Source organism: Oryctolagus cuniculus, chromosome 8 (genome assembly GCF_051225735.1).
Source record: "Oryctolagus cuniculus isolate XC-2025 breed Fujian yellow rabbit chromosome 8, ASM5122573v1, whole genome shotgun sequence".
In the NCBI taxonomy this organism is placed as follows: Eukaryota; Metazoa; Chordata; class Mammalia; order Lagomorpha; family Leporidae; genus Oryctolagus; species Oryctolagus cuniculus.
The window spans coordinates 1,918,899-1,939,802 of record NC_142874.1 but is presented as its reverse complement, the minus strand read 5'-3'; the positions used below and the strand labels follow the sequence as shown (position 1 = coordinate 1,939,802).

Genomic DNA, 20,904 nt, shown 5'->3' with positions numbered 1-20,904 from the left:
TTCTGTGGGAACAAATTTTATGTTTATTTTTCGATTTTAAAATGTTTTAAAGATTTATTTATTTATTTGAAAGTCAGAGTTACACAGAGAGAGGAGAGGCAGAGAGAGAGAGGTCTTCCATCTGCTGGTTCAGTCCCCAGTTGGCTGCAGTGGCTGGAACTGCACCAATCTGAAGCCAGAAACCAGGAGCTTCTTCTGGGTCTCCCACAAGGGGCCCAAGGACCTGGGCCATCTTCCACTGCTTTCCCAGGCCATAGTAGAGAGCTGGAGCAGAAGTGGAACAGCCGGGTCTCAAACCGGTGCCCATATGGGATGTCGATGCTTTAGACCAGGGCATTAACCCACTGAGCCACAGAGCTGGCCCCATATTTTCCATTTTAATTAACTAGTATACTGGGACTGGCACTGTGGCTAGCAGGTAAAGCCACTGCCTTCAGTGCTGGCATCCCATATTGGTGCCAGTTCAAGTCCCAGTGGCTTCACTTCCAATCCAGGTCTCTGCCAAGGTCCTGGGAATTCAGTAAAAGATGGCCTAAGTCCTTGGGCCCCTGAACCCATGTGGGAGACCCAGAAGAAGCTCTTCACTTCTAGCTTTGGATCCGTGTAACTCTGGCCATTGTGGCAAACTGAGGAGTGAACCAGCAGATGGAAGACTCTCTCTCTCCCTCTACCTCTCTGTAACTCTGACTTTCAAATAAATTTAAAAAATTAAAAAAAATTAAATAAACTAGCATTAAACACCTAAAATGAGTACTGACAAGCTGGGCAATAATTAAAAACAGAAGAAAAAACCACTTACAGGTGATATATTAATTTTCTTTCCTCTTAGAAACATGTGGAGGACCCAGAATCATACCTGGGAGAGAAGGTGAATGGCAGGAGTTCAAAGAAAACTCTGGAGGCCAATGCTGCGGCATAATGGGTAAAGCTGCTGTCTGCAATGCCAGCATTCCATATGGGTTCTGGTTCAAGTCCTGCCTGCTCAACATACAATCTAGCTTTCTGCTATGTCCTGAGAAAGCAGTGGAACATGGTCCAAGTCCTGGGGCCACTGCACCGGCATGGGAGACCCAGAAGCTCTTGGGTCTTGGCTTTGGATTGGCTGATCTCTGGCCTTTGCAGTAATTTGGAGGGTGAGCCAGCAGATAGAAGACTTTCTCTCTCTGCAACTCTTTCAATAAATAAATGAAATCTTAAAAAAAAAAAAAACACTCTGGTTTCCTTCTGCACTGAACAGTGGGGAAAAAACGGATATAATAGAATGAATATAGAATAATAAATACATTAACCAAGAAAACAGCTACTTCATTGTGGAGGAATAAACCTGTAAAAATAGAAATACATAGGAAAACGCACCCACCTATATTAAGTGGCAGAGAATAAACAGAAGTTATCATTGGTTTAACGAAAGCATTATCTACAAATTTTGTAAAATAAAAATGTAAAAGTAAAAAGAAATGTTGAGTGTTCAAATGAATAAGGTTATCAGAGATAAACATTATGTTGTTATTAAAGTTTATACCAAAGAAAGTTAACAAATACACATAATGTATATTTAATGCAGTGCACTTTACCAGTAATGATTCCAAGTAGCACCTTTCCCTGTGTTCATCCCTTCACAAAACCCTGGATTGGGGCTGGCACTGTGGCCTAGCAGGTAAAACTGCCACCTGCAGACTGGCATCCCATATAGGCACTGGTTAGATTCCCAGCTGCCCCACTTCTGATCCAGCTTTCGGCTATGACCTGGGAAAGCAGTAGAAGATGGCCCAAGTCCTTGGGCCCCTGTACCCATGTGGAAGACCCAGAAGAAGCTCCTGGCTCCTTGCTTTGGATTGGCACAACTCTGGCCATTGCAGCCAACTGGGGAGTGAACTAGCAGATGGAAGAGCTCTCCCTCTCTCTCTGCCTCTCCCTCTCTCTGTGTGTAACTCTTTCAAATAAATAAATGAATAAATGAATAAATTTTTTTAAAAAGACCCTGAATTTCACCATTTCACTTGATTTACCTCATGAGATACCAGGAAATGTGATAGAAATAGACAATTTCTTAAAATATTTATTTATATGAAAGAGTTACACAAAGAGAGAAGGAGAGGCAGAGAAGAGAGAGAGAGGAGAGAGAGAGAGAGAGAGGTCTTTGAACTGCAGGTTCACTCCCCAGATGGCTGCAATGGCTGGAGCTGTGTAGATCCAAAGATATGAACCAGGAGCTGCTTTCAGGTCTCCCACAAGGGAGCAGGGGCCAAAGGACTTGATCCATCTTCTACTGTTTTCCCAGGATGTAGCAAAGAGCTGGATCAGAAGTGGAGTAGCCGAGTCATGAACAGACACCCATATGAGATGCTGGCACTTCAGGCGGTGATTTACCTGCTATGTCACAGAACCAGCCCCAGAAATAGACAATTTGTAAAGTATTTGCCTTCCAAGATTTTCTTTTTCTGACAGTTATCTTCTGAAAAACCCTGGGGCCTGCCTGTTGATGAGATCGTATGTAGGCTGCCACCGTGGCTCACTAGGCTAATCCTCCACCCGCGGCTCTGGTATTCCAGGTGACAGTCCCAGTTGGGGTGCCAGTTCTGACCCGGTTGCTCCTATTCCAGTCCAGCTCTCAGCTGTGGCCTGGGAAGGCAGTGGAGGATGGCCCAAGTGCTTGGGCCCTGCACCCACATGGGAGACCAGGAGGAAGTGCCTGTCTCCTAGCTTTGGATCAGCACAGCATGCTGACCATAGCAGCCATTTGGGGGGTGAACCAATGGAAGGAAGACATTTCTCTCTGTCTCTCTCTCTCGCACTAGCTCTGCCTGTCAAAAAAAGAAAAAAAAGAGATAATATGTAGCTAAGATTCACCACAAACCACAGACACTTAAGTGAAGCCTCAATCAGTTCCCCAAATGGCTAAACTCTCATTTCTGCTCCTGGACTGATCATAGGAACTGCCCAGCTGAGTGCAGCCCATAACACAGAGTCTGAACTGCAAATCAAATGGCTATTTGTTAAGCCATTGTGTTTTCTGATTTGTCCTACATCAAATGCTGATATATATCAGTAAGTATGGCAGAAAGTTGAATTACATGCAAACTACAATGCATACAACTTCAAAATTTCATTTGGAAGTTCCCATAAAGCAGGGCCAGCATTGTCACATAGCAAGTAAACCTGCTGTCTGCAATACAACCACCCCATATGAGCACTGGTTCATGTTCTGACTGTTCTGCTTTTGATCTAGCTTCCTGCTGATGGTCTGAGAAAAGCAATGGAAGATGATCCAAATACTTGGGAAAATGCTACCAATGTGGGAGATCCAGATGAAGATCTTGGTTCCTGGCCTCATTCTTTCCTGGCCCTGCTCAATGCAGCCATCTGTGATGTGAACAAGCAGAAGGAAGATCTCTCTGGGTCTCTCCTTTATATACAATATTTTCAAATAAATTTTTTAAAAAAACTTAGAAAAAAGCTCCTATAAACACAATCTTTGCCTATCAATTAGACCTTAGAAAAGCTGCTGATACTAAAAAAAAAAAAAAAAAAAAAAGTCCTGGGATTCATAAAAATAAATTATCTGGAGACCATAAGGTTGTTCTTCACATTTTGGCTTATATATGGTCATTGTGTTCTTTTGGTTTATATTTTAAGAAGCTTATTATCATATGAAATCTAATTTAATATCATCTTACTATCTCAGAAGGCAGGATAAAGGTTCACAGTAATTTTCTGTAGCTGCATGTATACTGCATATTATTCAAGAAGAAATTACTGAAAGGGGGAAAATTTTTATGATATGCTTTTGTTTTTTTTAAAGATGTATTTATTTATGTGAAAGTCAAATTTATGCAGAGAGAGAGAGAGCGAGCGAGTGGGAGAGATCTTCCATCTGATGGCTCACTCTGCAAATGGCTGAAATGGCTGGAGTTGCACCAACCAAAGCCAGGACCCAGGAGCTTCTTCCAGGTCTCCCACATGGGTGCAGGGACCCAAGGACTTGAGCCATCTTCTATTGCTTTCCCAGGCCATAGCATAGAGCTGGATCAGAAGTGGAGCAGCTGAGTTGTGAACCTGTGCCAATATGAGATGTGGGTACTTCAGGCCAGGGCATTAACCCACTGTGCCACAGCACCAGCCTCATGATATGCTTTTTGAAGTCATACACTCCAAACATAGCATTAGTAGCAAAAGGGAAGACATGCTCATGAAAGCTTTCTAAAACAGTACTATTTGAACTGGTGACAATTTCTGAAATGGATCTGAAAAATAAATGTTTTTTAATTAAGTGTGGCAAGATAGAGAACATTAGGCAGAAGTTAAGGTGCTGGGTATTTACAAATCATGTGACACTACACAAAGCACTTTTCTCCTGAAATACAATTTTTTCATCTTTTTTTTACAGAGATCCTGGTGAAACTTCCTTGAGCTACCAGGAAGGACTATTAGAATAGATGGGGCAGGAGTCCTCCAAGATGGTGGAATAGGGAGGGAGCACACTGACAGTCCAGGAAAAGATAGTTTAATAAAAGTGGAGATACTGTAGTTTCAGGGAAGAGTTAGGGGAAAAAAACTGCAGAAGAAACTCTTCCAGAACTAGTGGGACATGGTGGACGTATGTGGAGGGCACGGGTGCCCATGGCTTGGGACCCCAGATGCCGAGTCTACATACCAGCACTGGAAAGGGAGGTGAGAAAAAACCTCAGTAGCCCAAGACACTGGCAGGGAAGTCGCAGGAAGAGCCTAGTGGGAATGAGGCTTGAAGCACTGTGGGGGAAAGTCCACCAGGCTAACTAAAAGAGAGAAATAAAATAAATAAAATAAAATAAAATAAAAGGGACCAGTATGGACATGATTCTCTCTCTCCATTCACCTTACAAAGGTGAGCAAGACAAAGAGCAGGCACCATTTTGGACATATGTAAAAGCTGTGCCACCTCAGGGCTGTGTCCGCCCTCAGCGAAGCAAAAAACCTGACTCTGGTGGGAGAAATAAAAGGAGGTTAGGACCTAGTGATGTGTGGGAGCTTATGAACTGTGACTGTGAAAAAAAAAAAAAACCTGAAGATGTGTGAGAGAACTCATGGAGTGCCTGAGATGTGAGTACTCTTGGGAGACGCTGCAAACTTGGTAACCTTGGCAACCTGGTGGAAGACTGCAGGGGAATCTGAGCTTACATTGAGGACTGCACAGATCCTTTGTGTGGTCCTTGAGACAGAGCAGATGAATATTATACCCACAGGGGCCAGAGCTCAGACACTGACTGCCTTCAATTCCACTCAGCTGTGTGGAATTACTTCCCTTCTTAATAATTAAAAAAAAAAAAAAACAGAGAGAAAAAAAAATTTAATAAACCTAACCTTGGTGTGTCACCCTTAACCCTGAAGAATCAGAGTTCTCTGGCCACACCCATCACAAGCCTCTAAGGACCCATCAAAAGCAGACAGTACACTTAATCGAGTCATAGTATAACAAGAAAAACCACAACAGCAAAAAAAAAAAGAAGAAGAAGAAGAAAACCAAAGAATATCTCCATAATGCCAAGCAACAAATGCAGAAACTGAGTAAACAAGAATAAGGAAGACATTATGATGCCCCCAAATGAACAAGACACCCCAAGCCAAGATTACAAAGGTGATGAGATAGAAGAAATGCAAGATCCGGATTTCCAAAAATATATGATAAGAACACTTAGAAGTTTTCAAAAACAAATTCTTGAACTACAGAAATCCTTACTGGACAGGGTAGAAAATCACTCTCATGAAAATGAAATCTTAAGGAAAAATCAAAATTAAATGAAGCAATTAGTAGAACATGAAATTGTGATAGTGAAGAGAAATCCAAATTAAGGAAGAGCTCAATAGATCAAATGACAAATGCATTTGAGAGCCTTAAAAACAGAATCAGTAAAGCAGAAGAGAGAATACTGGACTTAGAAGACAGAGCACAGGAAAGCATACAGTCAAACCAAAGAAAAGAAGAGGAAATTAGAAATCTAAAAAATATTGTTGGGAATCTACAGGATACTATTAAAAAAACCAACATTCAGGTTCTAGGAGTTCCTGAAGGCATGGAGAGAGAGAAAGGCCATTTTAGTGAGATAGTAGCAGGAAACTTCCTGAATTTGGAGAAGGACAGAAACATCCTAGTACAGGAAGCTCATAGAAGCCCTAATAAACATGACCAAAAGAGATTCTCGACATGACACGTTGTAATCAAACTCACTACAGTGAAACATAAACAAAAGATTCTAAAATGTGCAAGAGAGAAATGTCAGATTACTCTCAGAGGATCTCCAATTAGACTCACAGCTGACTTCTCATGAGAAACCCTACAGGTTAGGAGGGAATGGCAAGATATAGCCCAGGTGCTAAGGGAGAAAAACTGCCAGCCCAGAATATTATCTCCTGCAAAGCTCTCCTTTGTGAATGAAGGTGAAATAAAGACCTTTCATAACAAACAGAAATTGAAAGAATTTGTACCACTCATCCAGCCCTGCAAAAGATGCTTAAAGATATGTTACACACAGAAACACAGCCATAAATATGAAAAAAGGTAAAGGAAGAAAATCTCCCAGTAAAAGATCACAGGAAGTTCAAAGCATATATTAGAAATATCTTTGGGAAAATGGCAGGGCAAAGTCACTACTTATCAATAGTCACATTGAATGTTAATGGACTCAAATCTCCTGTTAAAAGACACGGATTGGCTCATTGGGTTAAGGAAAAAAAAAAACCATCTATTTGCTGCCTACAAGAAACACATCTTTCCAACAAAGATGCATACAGACTGAAAGTAAAAGATTGGAAAAATGTATTCCATGCCAACAGAAACCAACAAAAGCAGATATAGAGATATTATCAGACAAAATAAACTTTAATACAAAAACTGTTAAGAGAGACAAAGAGGGGCACTATATAATGATTAAGGGAACAATTCAACAGGAAGATGTAACTATTATAAATGTATATTCACCTAATTATAGGGCACCGGTCTATTTAAAAGATATGTTTAGAGACTTAAAGGGAGACTTAGATTCCAATACAATAGTACTAGGGGACTTCAATACTCCACTCTCAGAAATAGACAGATCATCCAGACAGAAGATCAACAAGGAAATAGCAGATTTAATTGACACTATTGCCCAAATGGATCTAACAGATATCTACAGTACTTTCAATCCTACATCTAAACACTTTACATTCTTCTCAGCAGTGAATGGAAGCTTCTCTAGGATTGATCACATACTAGGCCATAAAGCAAGTCTCAGCAAATTTAAAAGAATTAGAATCATACCATGCAGCTTCTCAGACCACAGCACAATGAAGCTGGAAATTAGCAACTCAGGAGACCCTAGAAAGTATGCAAACACATGTAGACTGAACAACATGCCCCTGAATGAACACTGGGTCATTCAAGAAATCAAAAGAGAAATCAAAAACTTTCTGGAAGTAAATGAGGATAACAACACAACATATCAAAACTTATGGGATATGACAAAAGCAGTATTGAGGGGCAAGTTTATAGCAATAGGGGTCTATATCAAGAAATTGGAAAGATACCAAATAAATGAGCATTCAGTGCATCTCAATGACCTAGAAAAACTGCAGCAAACCAGATCCAAATCTAGTAGGAGAAGAGAAATAATTATAATCAGAGAAGAAATTAATAGGATTGAATCCAAAAAAAAAACTTACAAAAAATCAGCCAAGCAAGAAGCTGGTTTTTTGAAAAAATAAACACAATTGACACCCCATTGGCCCAACTAATGAAAAAAAGAAACGACCCAAATCAATAAAATCAGAGATGAATAAGGAAGTGTAACAACAGACACCACAGAAATAGAAAGAATCATCAGAAATTACTACAAGGACTTGTATGCCAGCAAACAGGAAAATCTATCAGAAATGGATAGATTCCTGGACACATGCAATCTACGTAAATAGAACCAGGAAGACATAGAAAACCTAAATAGACCCATAACTGAAACAGAAATTGAAACAGTAATAAAGGCCCTCCCAACAAAGAAAAGCCCAGGACCAGATGGATTCACTGCTGAATTCTATCAGACATTTAAAAAAAAACTAATCCCATTTCTTCTCAAACTACTCCAAACAATGGAAAAAGATGGAATCCTCCCATTTTCTTTCTATGAAGCCAGCATCACCTTAATCCCTAAGCCAGAGAAAGATGCAGCACTGAAAGAAAATTACAGACCAATTTCCCTGGTAAGCATAGATGCAAACATCCTCAATAAAATTCTCACTAATAGAATACAACAACACATCAGGAAAATCATCCATCCAGGCCAAGTGAGATTTATCCCTGGTATGCAGGGATGGTTCAACATTCACAAATCAATCAATGTGATTCACCATATTAACAGACTGCAGAAGAAAAACCATATGAGTATCTCAATAGATACAGAGAAAGCATTCGATAAAATTCAACACCCTTTCATGATGAAAACTCTAAGCAAATTGGGTATAGAAGGAACATTCCTCAATATAATCAAAGCAATTTATGAAAAACCCACGGCCAACATCCTATTGAATGGGGAAAAGTTGGAAGCATTTCCACTGAGATCTGGCACCAGACAGGGATGCCCACTCTCACCACTGTTTTAGCCAGAGCCATCAGACAAGAAAAAGAAATTAAAGGAATACAAATTGAGAAGGAAGAAGTCAAACTATCCCTCTTTGCAGACGATATGATTCTTTACTTAGAGGATCCAAAGAACTCCACTAAGAGACTATTGGAACTCATACAGGAGTTTGGCAAAGTGGCAGGATATAAAATCAATGCACAAAAATCAACAGCCTTTGTATACACAAGAAATGCCATGGCTGAGAAAGAACTGCTAAGATCAATCCCATTCACAATAGCTACAAAAACAATCAAATACCTTGGAATAAACTTAACCAAGAATGTTAAGGATCTCTACGATGAGAATTACAAAATTTTAAAGAAAGAAATAGAAGAGGATACCAAAAAATGGAAAAATCTTCCATGCTCATGGATTGGAAGAATCAACATCATCAAAATGTCCATTCTCCCAAAAGCAATTTATAGATTCAATGTAATCCCAATCAAGATACCAAAGACATTCTTCTCAGATCTGGAAAAAATGATGCTGAAATTCATATGGAGGCACAAGAGACCTCGAATAGCTAAAGCAATCTTGTACAACAAAAACAAAGCTGGAGGCATCACAATACCAGATTTCAGGACATACTACAGGGCAGTTGTAATCAAAACAGCATGGTACTGGTACAGAAACAGATGGATAGACCAATGGAACAGAATTGAAACACCAGAAATCAATCCAATCATCTACAGCCAACTTATATTTGATCAAGGGTCTAAAACCAATTCCTGGAGCAAGGACAGTCTATTCAATAAATGGTGCTGGGAAAACTGGATTTCCACGTGCAGAATCATGAAGCAAGACCCCTACCTTACACCTCACAGAAAAATCCACTCAACATGGATTAAAGACCTAAATCTACACCCTGACACCTTCAAATTATGAGAGAACATTGGAGAAACCCTTCAAGATATTGGCACAGGCAAAGAGTTTCTGGAAAAGACCCGGGAGGCACAGGCAGTCAAAACCAAAATCAACTATTGGGATTGCATCAAATTAAGAAGTTTCTGTACTGCAAAAGAAACAGTCAGGAGAGTGAAGAGACAACCGACAGAATGGGAAAAAATATTTGCAAACTATGCAACAGATAAAGGGTTAATAACCAGAATCTACAAAGAGATCAAGAAACTCCACAAAAACAAAACCAACAACCCACTTAAGAGATGGGCCAAGGACCTCAATAGACATTTTTCAAAAGAGGAAATCCAAATGGCCACCAGGCACATGAAAAAATGTTCAAGATCACTAGCAATCAGGGAAATGCAAATCAAAACCACAATGAGGTTTCACCTCACCCGGGTTAGAATGGCTCACATTCAGAAATCTACCAACAATACATGCTGGCGAGGATGTGGGGAAAAAGAGACACTAACCCACTGTTGGTGGGAATGCAAACTGGTCAAGCCACTATTGAAGTCTGTCTGGAGATTCCTCGGAAACCTGAAGATAACCCTACCATACAACCCAGCCATCCCATTCCTTGGAATTTACCCAAAAGAATTTAAATTGGCAAACAAAAAAGCGGTCTGCACCCTAATGTTTATTGCAGCACAATTCACAATAGCTAAGACCTGGAACCAACCTCAATGCCCATCAATGGTAGACTGGATAAAGAAATTATGGGATATGCACTCTTTAGAATACTATACCGAAGTAAAAAACAATGAAATCAGGTCATTTATAACAAGATGGAGGAATCTGGAACACATCATGCTGAGTGAAATAAGCCACTCCCAAAGGGACAAATATCATATGTTCTCCATGATCAGTGACAACTGACTGAACACCAAAAAGGAAACCTCCTGAAGTGAAATGGACACTATGAGAAACGGTGACTTGATCAGCATAGCCCTGACTGTTAATGAACAACTTAATACATTATCCCTCTTAGTGTTTTTTTTTCTGTTCTACTTAATACTACTGGTTTAATTCCGTAATTAATACACAGTTATTCTTAAGTGTTGAAATTTAACTAAAATGTGATCCCTGTTAAATATAAGAGTGGGAATAAGAGAGGGAAGAGATGTATAATTTGGGACATGCTCGGGCTGACTTGCCCCAAATGGTAGAGTTAGAAACATACCAGGGGACTCCAATTCAATCCCATCAAGGTGGCATGTACCAATGCCATCTCACTAGTCCAAGTGATCAATTTCTGTTCACAATTGATCTTAATGAAAGGACTAAGAGTCAAAGGGATCACAAAAACAAGTCTAGTGCCTGCTAATGCTAACCGATAGAATAAATAAAGGGGAGAGTGATCCAACATGGGAAGTGAGATACACAGCAGACTCATAGAATTTGGGATGTGCTAAACAGCACTCTGGCCTCATAATCTGCCCTTAAGGCATTCAGATCCAGCTGAAAAGCCCATGCGAGTATTTCAGGCATGGAAAGCCAAGACACTGTGGCAAAAAAAATAAATAAAAAAAATAAAACCACCTAAATGAAAGATATCTGTGAGTGAGATCCCAGTGGAAAGAACAGGCCTTCAAAGAAGGAGGTACCTTTCTCTGATGGGAGGAGAGAACTTCCACTTTGACTATGAGCATGTCCAAATAAGATAAGAGTCGGTGAACTCAAAAGGCTTCCATAGCCTTGGAAACTCATGACTGGAATACGGGGAGATTACTGAGGCCATAAACAGGAGTTCAATTTGTAAAATCAACAACAGGAGTCACTGTGCACTTACTCCTCATGTAGGATCTCTGTCCTTAATGTGCTGTACATTGGGGCTTAATGCTATAATGAGTACTCAAACAGTATATTTCACTTTGTGTTTCTATGTGGGTGCAAACTGTTGAAATCTTTACTTAATGTATACTAAACTGATTTTCTGTATATAAAGAAAATTGAAAATGAATCTTGATAAGAATGGAAGGGGAGAGAGAGCGGGAGAGGGGAGGGTTGCAGGTGGGAGGGAAGTCCTGGGAGGGGGGAAGCCAATGTAGTCCATAAGCTGTACTTTGGAAATCTATATTCATTAAATAAAAGCTAAAAAAAAAAAAAAATAGATGGTGGTAGTGGTTGCAATGGCATATGCTGAGAAGGAAAACAAAGGAGACTTTTCATGATCTTTCCCTGTTGACATCATGGGCTGATGAAGCTACTTTCCCTGTAAACAGTGCACACCTCCATTAGGAAGAAATCTCCTGGAAAATCAACCACTTAGGATACAGCAAGGATACATAAAACTTGTCTAACCACATGAAGTGCTCGCATAATATTCCAATTCTTCATTAATTCCTGGCTTGGCAAAAACATTTGAAAGAAACATACTATAAGTTGGCCAGCACCATGGCTCACACGACTAATCCCCCACCTGCGGTGCCAGCACCCTGTGTTCTAGTCCCAGTTGGGGTGCTGGATTCTGTCCCAGTTGCTCCTCTTCCAGTCCATCTCTCTGCTGTTGCCCAGGAGTGCAGTGGAGGATGGCCCAGGTCCTTGGGCCCTGCGCCTGCATGGGAGACCAGGAGGAAGCACCTGGCTCCTGGCTTTGGATCAGCACAGTGTGCCAGCCATGGCGGCCACTTGGGGTGTGAACCAATGGAAAAAGGAAGACCCTTCTCTCTCTCTCTCTCTTTCTCTCACTCTCTCACTGTCTAACTCTGCCTGTCAAAAAGAAAGAAAGAAAGAAAGAAAGAAAGAAAGAAAGAAAGAAAGAAAGAAAGAAAGAAAGAAAGAAAGAAAATAAAAGAAATATACTATAAGTGGAGAAATTAAAATGTGGAAAGAATTTTTGGAAATTATCATTATATATATTAATATTTTTTAAATTCTCATAGTTAAATTGTGGTTCTAAAACCTCAAATACTTCTACAGATACTTAGAAAAAACCTCCAAGGACTCTCTTTAACTTTAGTGTTGAAAGAAGAAAATAATATCCTGAAGAAATCATTTTTAATCCTTTAAAATGATGCTTGATCTTACCTATTAAAATAATTTGTGGACCATCAATGGATCATATTTTACAGTAAAATAGTAATAAGTTGGTGCATTAATATGGCTGGAAAACAGGGTGAATGCCTTGTAAAATCTTTGTGAATATTTAAAACTGCACTATCTTGAAATTCTTTACCCAAAACATCCTGAAATTCATCTATCCATCACATCCAGCTATCTGTGTATTTTTAACAAAGCTATATTTAAAAAAAAAACTGCACTTAGGTAGTGGTTTCTGACACAAATTAGGCAAGAGACAAATATTAGGGTGTCACAGAGCTCCTGCTTTTACTCCTCTTCTAGTCTAAATGAGAATTGCCATGAATTACAGACAAACTCTTGAGGATTTGAGTGATGGTCTCATGGGCCATTGACTGTTGGCCCACAGCTATTGGTCATTTTTTCTATGTATAGTGTATGAATTGTGCCATGCAAATGCCTATATCAGCACTTATCTGGTAATTGCCTTTCAGCGACTTCATTCTGCAAATTGAAGGACCTCAGTCTTGAACTTCAGTCTTACATAACTTCACCTCAGACCCAGAATAAAATTATTACTTAGTTCCCAGCATCATACAATGTAAACAGAAAATGAAGTTGTAGGCATCAAACAAGAATAGTATCATGAAATAGTGAATTCCCTTGTCCTTTCTAAAAATTATTGCTCCCCATAGTGGTAGCCACACACTTCTGACAGCAGGAGTTGCTGATTTTAGAATTATGGTTGAAAATTCTGTGGGGATTCCTGAGAAGAAAGTGGGAAGGCAGCACGCAACACTCAATTGTTGTTGATTGATCTTTTACAATTCATTTTCTCTCACTGATTTTAAATACACCTTTGTTTTTATTTCACAGGTAGAGTTATAGACAGTAAGAGAGAGACAGAAAGGTCTTCCTTGTGCTGGTTCACTCCCCAAATGGCCGCTGTTGCCAGCGCTGAAGTGATCCAAAGCCAGGAGCCAGGTGCATCTTCCTGGTCTCTCATGGGGGTGCAGGGGCCCATGCACTTGGGCCATCCTCCACTGCCTTCCCTGGCCACAGCACAGAGCTGGACTGGAAGAGGAGTAACCAGGACTAGAACCCGGTGCCCATATGGGACGCCAGTGCCACAGGTGGAGGATGAACCAAATGAGCCATGGTGCCAAGCCCTAAATACACCTTCTGACCAGCATTTATAATTTCAAGCACTTAGAAATAGGAGCTCTAACACTTGATTTTACTGAATCAATAATGAAAAATATAGTCCCTAAGATATAAAGAGAGTGAGGATCACAGACTGAAACTAATTCAGGATCCTACAAGGACTAAATTTGAGGTCAAGCTTGAGCTACTTATGACTAATAGAAGCAACCAGTGTTATCTGATCAAGTTTTACTAGATGGGCATGGTATCCCATATTTGTGCCAGTTTGTGTCCCAGTCTCTCCACTCCTGATCCAGCTCCCTGCTACTGAACCTGGGAAAATGGCAGCAAAAGATGGCCCAAGTGTGTGGGCCTCTGCCCACACCACAGTGCCAGCCCTAATAAGTCTTAAAAACCTAAAGAAAGAAAATGTAAAATATATCAATTATAGTTGTATATAGGTATAAATTTCTGAAAAGTACATAATTTCATCCTTTTAGACATCTAAAACTTATTTGTAAATTATATAATTAAAAAAGATAAAAAGACATTGATTCTTATGTCTCTTCAGCATAAGACATCAACTTTTCCAGGTTCTCGATGCACTTATTCAGAGTTTCATAGAAGTAATCAGTAATGTGGCTCAAATAACAGTCTTACCCAGGGAATCCCCCTAAATTTAAGCAGGGTGCTCAATACCATTTTAGAAAAGTTCCAAAATATGTATCAGAAGAAAAAAATTATTTATTTGGTACATCTCATTTTAACTATAGTATTACCTAAATTTCCAATAGTCAGATGTACTCAAAAAATCCCACAGGTGGGAGAGATGGCCTAACACAGCAAGTAATTATTAAAATAAAAATTTTAAGCTACAACTTAACTAGGGAAAATAACATTCCACAGGTACCAAACTAAAATAATTAAGATGATGTAATAAAAGGAAACTCAATGTCTTCATGCATTAAAATTTATTACATTAAACTTAATAAACAAAAAGGTGATTATTCCAGCTGTTTCCCACTTGGCAGCCCAATTTTACCTGTTGAATCTCGAAAAAAGTAAATGGCATCTCATGGTAGATTACTAAAATCTTAATGCTATATGACATCGATTATGTCCACCACACTTTATATCTAATATTAACATATCTGATGCCTCTTAATAGGTAAATGACCTGTCTTAACTATTACAAAAGTGGCAAATGTCAGCGCCGTGGCTCAATAGGCTAATCCTCTGCCTTGAGGCTCTGGCACACTGGGTTATAGTCCCGGTCGGGGCGCTGGATTTTTATCCCAGTTGCCCCTCTTCCAGGCAAGCTCTCTGCTATGGCCCGGGAGTGCAGTGGAGGATGGCCCATATCCTTGGGCCCTGCACCTGCATGGGAGACCAGGAAAAGCACCTGGCTCCTGGCTTCGGCTCAGCACTATGTGCCGGCCGCAGCAGCCACTGGGAGGTGAACCAACAGCAAAAGGAAGACCTTTCTCTCTGTCTCTCTCTCTCTCTCACTCTCCACTCTGCCTGTCCAAAAAAAAAAAAAAAAAAAAAGTGGCAAATGTGTTTTTGCTCAAAGCTTTTTTAACAGCTCCTCAGTCTAGTTTGCCTTCACTTTGAAAAAACACTTTTTCTAGGGTATACATGAGCATTTCATTGACTTGGCCATCAAACATAATTTTTGCAAAGAATTTAACTGTACCCAGCTTTTATCAGGAGCACAAGAATATATCACATTGATGACTTCCTCCCTTCATGAGACTATTTGAAACACTTGTGAAGAACATACAATGCTAATACCTTTTAGTCCTTTCTGGGAATATATCACATTGATGACTTCCTCCCTTCATGAGACTGTTTGACACACTTGTGAAGAACATACAACGCTAATACCTTTTAGTCCTTCCTGGGTTTTGGTGCAATGCATGCCTCATTTAAAAAATTAATTGTCATGGATGCTATAAATCAGCCCAGCTTATATGGCCCCTTTTGCAATGAAAAGTCAAATTGAATTCTGTGGGCACTATCCTTAGTGCTCTCAGTGACTTCTTCACTCGTGGAGCTCATATATCTTCTAAATTCTCTGGATCATTTGTGATATCCATTACTTCTCAAGGGCTGTGATGCAAGGAATAACCTCTCTTGCAACCTTGCTATGTGCCAGTAAAATTAAATTAGATTTCTATTAATTGTGCTTTACTGGAAAAAGTCACCTACACACCTTGAGCCTGTGGTTCTCCAAACCTTGTTATCTAGTAGGACTTTGGCCATGGATATAGAACAGTAAAACATGAGAATGGCTACTAAGGCCTCCTCAATAGATGATGCACCCAAACTTGACATACTGCATTTGGCAAAGGGGATGGCTTCCAATGTCTGCTGTCTATGTCCAGATGCCAGGGTACAGCAGGAGGTCACTATTCTAATGATGAAAAAGAAAAACCATTTAAGTTCAGCTGGACACCATTTTGCTGACTGTTGAACTCATTACTATTAATCTGGATGCCTTCACTGGTGACAATCCAGAGACCCAGAGTAGTCACAGCATTATCTGCTAACAAAAGCTTAAACCAAGAGTTATACTTGGCCCACCCATAAATAGGACGTTAATTGTGCCAGATGGGTTATATATCCTTGTACTGCAAGGAAGATGTCATAGATATTGATGCTCCAAACTTATCCAGCTCCCTGCTAATGTGTCTGGGAAAGCAGCAAAGGCTTGCCCAAATGCTTGGGCCCCTGAACCCATGTGATATCTGGAAGAAGTGCCTATCTTACAAGATCAGCCTGGTTTAGCCACAATCATTGTAGCCATTTTGGAGAACAAACCAGAAGGAAGATCAGTCTCTCACTCTAACACTGCCTTTTAAATATATAAATAAATCCTTTAAAATGTAATCATTTTTAATAGATTCCTCAGTGCTCAATCATGATGACTTTTGCCTCCTTAAGAACATTTTCATTTATTTTTTAAATATTTGTTTATTTGAAAGGTAGAGAGGGGACTGGTGTTGTGCTGCAGTATGCAAAGCTGCCATCTGTTATACTGGCATCCCATAAAGTCACCGGTTCAAGTCCCACTTGTTCCACTTCTGATTTAGCTTCATGCTAATGGTCTGATAAAGAGTGGAAGATGGCCCAAGTACTTGGGCTCCTGCCACCCCCATGGGTGACTCAGAAGAAGCTCCTGGTTTCAACAAGGCCCAACACTGGCCATTGGAGCCACCAGGGGAGTGAACGAGATGATGCAAGGTCTCTCTATACCTCTCTCTCTCTCTCTCTCTCTCTTTCAAATAAACAATTAAATAACTTTTAAAATTATTTAAAAAAGGACAGAGAAACGCACAGAAAGTGGTTGAGGAGAGAGAGGCAGAGAGGTCTTCCATATGTTAGTTCACTCTGTAAATGTCTGCAAAAGCTGTGGCTGAACCAGACTCTCAGGTCCCCTAATAAGTAGTAGATCTTGCACTTAGGTGAAAGGAACTGAAGAATTTGAGCCACTACCCCATGATTCCCAGAGATATTAAGCAGGAAACTGGTTTGGAAGTGGAACACTGAAAACTTAGATTAGCACTGCAATATAGAACGTGGGCATCACATGCAATGGGCAACAAATTAGAAAACCTAGAAGAAATCAAACCACATGCTAGATAACAAAATTGAGTCATGAAGACATATAGAAAACCGAAACAAACCCAAAACCAAGACAGAGATTGAATCAGTAACAAAAACTCTCCAAAGAAAAGCCCAAGACCAGATAGCTTCAGTGCTAAATTCTACCAGACTTTCAAAACAGAACCAATTCCAATTCTTCTTAAGCTATTCAAAACAATTGAAAGAGAAGAATATTCCCAAACTCCTTCTATTTGGCCAGTGTCACCTTATTTTCTAAACCAGAAAATGATACGATAGAGAAAGAGAATTAAAGAACAATATCTCTGAAGCACAGATGCAAAAAATTCTTAACAAAATACTAGCTAATAAAAATCCAACAACAGATCATAAAGATAATTTACCTGGACCAAGTGGAATGTACCCCTGGTATGCAGGGATCATTCAACATATGCAAATCAATAAATGTGATATGTGACACTAGAAAACTAAAGAATAAAAACCACATGATGATCCCAATAGACGAAGAGAAAGTATTTGATAAAAAACAAGCTTTCATTATAAAAACCGTAAGCAAGTTGGGTATAGAAGGAACATTCCTTAACACAATCAAGGCAATATATGACAAATCTTCAACAACATCATATTGAATGGGAAATCTTGGAAGCATTTCCATTAAGATCTGAAACCACAGTTGCTCTCCATCACTACTAACAGTTTTAGCCATGGCAATAATTCAAGCAAAAGAAATAGAAAAAAACTCAGAAAGGAGAAAGTCCAATAATCTGTTTGCAGATGACACGATCCTATATATTGGGAAACCAAAAGACTCCACCAAGAGATTATTGAAACTCATAAGAGAGTTTGGTAAAGTTGTAAGATAGAAAATCAACACACAAAAATCAATAACCATTACATACACAAATATGCCATTGCTGAAAAATAACTTATCAGATCAGTGCCATTCACGATAACCATAAAAAAATTTTATTACCTTGTAATAAATTTAGTCAAGGGTGTGAAAGATCTTCACAAGAAAAATTACAAAACATTAACGAAATACATGTTCATAAATTGGAAGAACTAATATCATCAAAATTCCCATACTACCAAAAGAAATTGTTTTTAATTTTATTTTTACAATCATTTATTTATTTGAGTGGCAGTTATATACAAAGAGAGGGAGAGACAGAAAGCAATGTCATCTAACTGCTGGTTAATTCTCCAAATGGCTGTAATGGCTGGTGCTGGGCTGATCTGAACCCAGGAGCTAGGAGCTTCCTCCTCATCTTCTATGTGGATACAGGAGCCCAAGCACTTGGGCCATCTTCCACTGCCTTCCCAGGCCATGAGCAGAGAGCTGGATCAGAGGACCAGCTGGGACCCAAACTGGCATCCATGAGATGCCAATGCCACAGAGGCTCAACTTACTGTTCCACAGTGCCAGTCCCCCAAAAGCAATTTACAGATTCAGTGTGATCTCAATCAAAATATCAACAACATTCTTCTCAGAGTTAGGAAAAAAATGATGTTAAAATTGGGATGAAATGCCAAGGCAATCTTAATAAAAGCAAAGAGGGAGGCATCACACTTCCAGAATTCAAGATCTACTACAGGGCAGTTATAATAAAAATAGCTTGTTACTGGCATGCCAAAAGACATGTAGACCTATGAAACAGAATAGAACCTCTGAAAATTAATCTGCACGTCTAAAACCAGTTAGTTTGTGACAAACAAATTTAAAGCAATCTCTGGAGAAAGGACAATCTCTTCAAAAATAGTGCTGGGAAAATTTGTTCTTCACAATGTAGTAGGAAACAAGATCCCCACATTGCAACTTGTACAAAAATTAACTGTAATTGGATCAATCATTTAAATCTAGGGGAAAATATCAGAGAAACTCTGCAAGACATTGTCATAGTCAAAGACTTTTGGAAAAAGACCCCAGGAAGCACAGACAATGAAAGGAAAAATAGCCAAAGGAGATTATATCAAGCTAAGACGCTTCTGAACTGCAACTAAGGAAGCAACTGACAGAATGCAAGAAAATATTCACAAACTATTAGTAAAAATCTCCAAAATCTCTATGAGCTCAACAAATTCAACAACAAAACAAAGAATCCAGTTCAAGAAATGGGCAACAGCCATTTTTCCTGTTATATTAACAGGCAGTTTTAACAAGCATTTTTCCAAGGAAGAAATTCAAATGGCCAACAGACACATGAAAAAATGTTCAGGATCACTAGTGATCAGGGAAATGCTAATAGAAACCACAGTGAGATTTCTCCGCACCCTAGTTAGTATGGCTATCATACAGAAACCAAAAATCATTTTGGGACAGGCACTGTGGCTTAGTGGGTTAAGCCACTGCCTGCAGTACTGGCATCCCATATGAGTGCTGGTTTGAGTCCTGGCTGCTCCACTTTTGATCCAGCTTTCTGCTAATGAGCCTGAGAAAGCAGTGGAGGATGGCTCATATGCTTGGATCCCTGTACCCATGTGGCAGACCTGGATGAAGTTCCTGGCTCCTGGCTTCAATCTAGCCCTGCCTTGGCCATTGTGGTCATTTGGGGAGTGAACCAGCAGAGATCTCTCTCTCTCTTTCTCTCTCTCTGTAAATCTGAAATTCAAATAAATAAATAAATCATTTTTTAAAATCACCAAGTATTTTACTGAACAATTTTAAATGTTGTATGAGCAGACATCTACAACCATTGAACTATTTTTACAATAGTCAGTCTGGTTTAAACTGCTTTTCTGTGAATGTAAGAATATGTACTTGAAAAAAGAGTGGAGATGGCCGAGCTTGCTCCACTGCCCCCACTCTCCCCAGTTTAAGAACATTCAGCATCACCTGATGGTTCAGGAGCATGACAAACAGGACTCTGTGGTAGCCAGTTACTGAATAGTTGCTCAAGAACTGATCTGAGAGGTGGTTGGCAGCCACTGTTTGATCATTACGTATCTCACAAAGGGGGTTATTTATATGCCATGCAAACTAGAATGAAGATTCATCATAAAACTGAGTGTTGTAAATTTTTATCAAAATTAATGGGTCAGTTAGAAGCTCTTAAGAAACAGTTGGGGGGCTGGTACTGTGGTGCAGCATATTAAAGCCCTGGCCTACAGTGCTAGCAACCCATATGTGCTCCAGTGCAAGTCCCAGCTGCTCCACTTCTGACCCAGCTCTCTGCTCTGCCCTGGGAAAGCAGTAGAAAAAATGGCCCAGCTGGTGCCACAGCTCACTAGGCTAATCCTCTGCCTGCAGTGCCACCACCCAGGATTCTAGTCCCAGTTGGGGCTCTGGATTCTGTCCCGGTTGCTCCTCTTGCAGTCCAGCTCTCTGCTGTGGCCCAGGAGTGCAGTGGGGGACAGCCCAAGTGCTTGGGCCCTGCACCCGCATGGGAGACCAGGAGAAGCACCTGCCTCCTGGCTTTGAATCAGTGCGGTGCACCGGCTGCAGTGTGCCAGCCACAGTGGCCATTGTGGGGTGAACCAATGGAAAAGGAAGACCTTTCTCTCTCTCTCTCTCTCTCACTGTCCACTCTGCCTGTCAAAAAAAAAAAAATGAAGATGGCCCAAGTCCTTGGGCCCCTGCACCCATGTG

General features: G+C 40.0%; 2 protein-coding genes across 2 annotated transcripts in view; one reads left to right on the top strand and one right to left on the bottom strand.

Moving 5' to 3' along the window:
- The window catches only part of LOC103345491 (zinc finger protein 717), a 554,757-nt gene that overhangs the window by 268,146 nt on the left and 265,707 nt on the right, over positions 1–20,904 (top strand). The window lies entirely within an intron of this gene.
- LOC149124790 (uncharacterized) overlaps positions 1–20,904 on the bottom strand; it is a 51,941-nt gene that overhangs the window by 12,171 nt on the left and 18,866 nt on the right.